Source organism: Bos javanicus, chromosome 2 (assembly GCF_032452875.1).
Source record: "Bos javanicus breed banteng chromosome 2, ARS-OSU_banteng_1.0, whole genome shotgun sequence".
NCBI lineage: Eukaryota > Metazoa > Chordata > Mammalia > Artiodactyla > Bovidae > Bos > Bos javanicus.
In genome coordinates, this window is record NC_083869.1 from 109,071,266 (window position 1) to 109,075,984 (window position 4,719).

The window sequence follows — 4,719 nt, forward strand, 5'->3', positions numbered from 1 at the left end:
TAAAATTCCCCCCACCCCTGCTCAACTAGTGATTTATGTAGGAAGTCTAGCATCCTTCAGTTTTTTTTTCCCAGAAACAACTCCAAGGGAGCCACAAAAAAAAATTGACAGAAAGAGACCAAGTCCTCAGTAAAAGAAAAGAATTCAGAGAAAGGGGAGGAAGAATCTGCCTGTATTCCCCAGTGAAGACTTCTCTTCCAATTCTGACTTGTTTTGCATACTCTCTTATCCTTCTTCCCCAGCATATACACATATACTTTTTTTAAACAAAGCATCTGTAAAACATTTGGTTACCAGGAGATTCAAACACATTGAGTCAAGTGATTGCCAAACAGCTTTATTTTTGCTCTCATACTGTATCAGAAGACCTTGTGATCATTCTGGGATGATGAAGAGAAACAGAAGGATTGAGGACAAACCATGAAGCTGTCTCTTAATCCTCCAGCCATTTCTTACTCTATTTTTGAAATATTCTCATAAAGAGAAGGAAATGGATCCCTTTAGGAAGGGCTAGAATGATTTGTGGCAAATATATAAGGAGGTGGAAATGGGTATTCAAAACTTAGTTGTTCAGTTTACATTTTCTTGTGCTTTTCAAAAGGACAGAAAAAAAGTCCTTTGCAAAAGAATAAAATGGTCAAACATGATCAATAGTAATACAATTTAATTATCAAACTTGGATGTCTAAGACAGTGCAGAAACTCATGGAATGGAGGGGGAGGGATAAAGAGTATCTTTTTCTCTGTAACAAAACCCCTTTCTTTGTCTTCACTCTGCATCAGCACCAGAACAGCCAGGAATCTACCTTGTCTCAAGACAAAGACCTATGAAAATCAATTGTGGTATATTTAATACTCATTTAAAATGTAAAGGATGCCATTGATATTATCTTAATGCTTTTTATTTTTAAATCTGGATTTGGAGTGTAAAAATTCTCTCTCATATATATTTATCCATCTATCGATGTACAAATTTTCAGTTTCCAGTTTAACCAAGTTCTCTCAAACCTAATTTATCCATAAAATGTGACATCACTCACCCTTAGCTGTCCAATCATAGTTATTATGAAGTGTCTAACTTACTCTGCACAACTTTGTAAATTCTCCCAAGGGTTTCAAGGCTGTTCTGATGAATCAGATTGCAACGTATGTTAGAACTGAAGAGACTTGTCTAGTTTTCAATTTTTCTTCTCCCTTCTCCCCACACAATATTACATGAAATATCAAGGCAACCAATATATAAACAGATAAATGTTCCACTGCTTTTCCTGAACCAGGAGGAAAGTTCTAAAACTCTGTCCATTCAGCCTCAACATCCTCATACTTTATCAAGGACTTCCTTGCATTCTAAGGCAATTCTGAGGGAACCTGGGACTTCCCCTAGGAAGCACTAACCTGTTTCAACACATTCATTTTACTAATGAGGAATCTGAGATCCAAAGAAGCAAACTGATTTATGCAACATCACAGAAATAGTGACCAACTAAAACCAAGACTTTGACTCAGGGGTTTTAATACCAAATCCTGGCTTTCTGGGACATGGAAGCAAACTAGACATCCATCAACAGATGAACGAATAGAGAAGATGTGGTACATATATACAATGGAATATTACTCAGCCATGAAAAATGAGCAAATTTGAGTCAGTTGTAGTGAGGTGGATAAACCTAGATCTTCTTACATAGAATGAAATAAGTCACAAAGAGAAAAAACAACTATCATATATTGATACATATATATGGAATTTAGAAAAATGATACTGATGAACCCAGTAGAGAATGGACTTGTGGACACGATGGGGGAAGGTGAAGGTAGGACAATATGAGAAAGTAACATTGACATATATACAGTATCATGTATGGATAGATTATGGGAGATTGCTATGTAACACAGGGAGCCCAGTCTGGTGCTCTGTAATGACCTAGAGGGGTAGGATAGGGGAAGGAAGGAAGACTCAAGAGGGAGGGTATATATATGTGTGTGTGTGTGTGTGTGTGTGTAATTATGACTAATTTGCATTATTGTACAGCAGCAATCAACACAACATTGTAAAGCAATTTTCCACCAATTAAAAACAAAAAAATCCTGGTTTTTTTTGTATAAGGTCATGGATATAAAAACTATGCCTTTTCTTCATTTTCAGTTCTCTTCCTTCCTCAAATCAAGATGTGAGGCTGACTGTGACTACTTACTAATTAGTTGAGTGTATCTAGCAAATCAGAGCAGATCTCAGTGAACCATTAGAGTATCAAGTATCACTGATTTAGATTTTAAGGAGACAACAGTGTGATGGAGTGATGGAAGTACAGAGTGATGAAATAGGGAGATAGAACCTAAAGTGAGAAAATGGGCTGGTTGCAAATATTATCTATTAATACTTCTCAAAATGCACTAGCATTGCCTATATTCAAGCTGATGCATTAAATTTCAAATAAAATATGCTCTGAAATATTGTATCACTCACTGTGAGCTACTACTTTGTAATATGACTTAATTATGCTATCCAAAGTCATGAGAATGCCAATAACTGCAGACATATTCACATTCCAAAAATAAATAGAAAACATTGCTAAGTCAAGTATACATGCCCTTTGAATTATCTACTATTTTGGGGTTATTCTCACATTGTTCCTCCTCATTAGCACTAATGTTCAAAGACTAATGTTAGAATTAGCTGAAGGGAAATAATCACATGTTAAAATAAATTCTTCCCATCTTTTGTTGCAAAAAGCACACTTGGATTCTAACTCATTGAAAGGTAGGAATTATAGAAAGCTACAAATACATTTCACCAAAAAAGTCATGTAAGTACTCATTTTTACACATCTATATCCAAGTGCTTTAAAAAGGAAAGTACATTTAAAAAATTTAATTTTAGATATAGCAATATGAATTTTTACTGCAAATAATTGTTTTTATCTAACTTTTTGATGTGTCATAATTACAAATATTTTGCAATCTCCATGGTACCATTTGGAAATCAACTTGGGTTATTACTATCAGGGCCATGTGTTTTGGATTTTCAAGAAGAGTTCTGACTTCTAGGGCAGTCCTGATTGCCAATATCCTGTCCTGTTATTAGGGTATGTGTTCCATGAATTTTCAACCATTTTTTGATAAGAAAATATTCACTCAGATCCCAGTTAAGTTGTTCTGATAATAGGTCACTCACCATTCCTGTTTTCCTCTCTTGGAAGTCCACTCAAGCAGAGTTTCTTCCAAAGCAGATGCTTTCCCCTAGGACAGGGAGGAGGGCAACCTGAACATTCCAATCTGTATGGAAGAAATATGAGGCATTCATTTCAAACTGTAACAACCTTAGAAACTCAGAATTCCACAGGGTAAGAAGAGCAGACACAGAACCATTTTCAAACCAAAATTTGCCCTTTGTCCAAAGGTAAGTTGTCAGTACAGCTTTGGTCTTTCACTGACCCTAATCCCTGGGATGGTGCTAGAAGTCACTTGGGTCCCCCTAAGGGAGGCTTATTAGTGCTTCCCTCCCTCCCTTTCTTACTTAAATTGCATAAAAAGGCCATAGATTCCAAACTCTCTGGTGTGATAAATGTAGTGCAGATGGAAAACATAAGAGAGGTCAAAGTCGGTTGCCATCGGGCTCAGGCTGTCCTATTTTCATGCAAGTGAAAAAGATGACTCAGAAAAATACAAAACTATTGTTCATGCAGAACTGATGTTAAACTAACAAAACTTCTTTAATAAATAACAGAACTTGTCAGTGGTAAAACTTTCATCTAGCAGTTCACATGACTTTAAATACTATTCAGCCACCCACATGTCATAAGCAATATCAGTAGAAGTGAAAAATTGTTGCATGTTTTTCTCAATAACATGTGTGTGTGTGTGTGTGTGTGTGTGTGTGTGTGATTGTCTTGAGTCTGACTAACTATGAACAAGTATACATTTGCTGTAAGCTAATGAATTAAAGTATATTATTTTTATTATTAAACTTATTTATAAATTCCAACTGACAACAGGGTGGGGACATAAAACAATTCCAGAATTCAAATGGTTACTTGATTTGGAGTATTTTCCAGTGTGTTAAATCTGCTTTGGCCTTGATGCTTATCATTTAGTGGCAATGTCATTGGCTGGGATCCTGATGGATGAATAGTTACTTCCTCCATGAGTTAGACATCCTCAAAGGTGCTCTAACTGCTATGGAATCTTCAAGTACCTACTTGAAATCTTGCCCAAGTGTTCTTATGATCAAAGAGCCTTAGGACCCCATAAACAGGATTAATCTTGGACTGTGGCTATGCAGCTGGTTATACAGCTGGGAAACAAGACGAAATAACAGTCAATCAATTCATTCTGGCCATTCCCATGATTACCACTAATTGCTCCAGCTGCACCGATATGTGGTGATCAATATTCATTGTAAAGATAGCAAAAATGAACAGTATGGATGCCCCTTTGTCTTTTCATTTTACACATGTTCACCTTACACACAGAATAATTCATTCAACCCACAGCACCTAGCTTCTAATATTCCCATTGCAGAATGCCACCATAGCAAATGCCTACTAAAAACAAGGCAAAACAAAATCCTCTAGCAATATAAAGCCTTTAATTAGTGCAAAGAATAGTTTTGGGTGGGGGTGAATAGTTAGGTGGAGAGGATGGCAAAGTGCCAGTGTTTCAACATCTGCAGTATTGAGATGCTCAAAGCTGCATCCTAGCACAGCCAGTTGAGTCCCTGAAC

The 4,719-nt window shown here is 36.4% G+C and overlaps 1 long non-coding RNA gene across 1 annotated transcript; it reads right to left on the reverse strand.

Moving 5' to 3' along the window:
* Positions 1 to 355: 355 nt before the first annotated feature.
* On the reverse strand, positions 356 to 4,356 carry LOC133235771 (uncharacterized). The gene is made up of 3 exons (XR_009732642.1): positions 4,031 to 4,356; positions 3,172 to 3,272; positions 356 to 824 (listed from the first exon to the last, which is right to left on the reverse strand). It is a non-coding gene; the product is annotated as an uncharacterized LOC133235771 (long non-coding RNA).
* Positions 4,357 to 4,719: the final 363 nt, after the last annotated feature.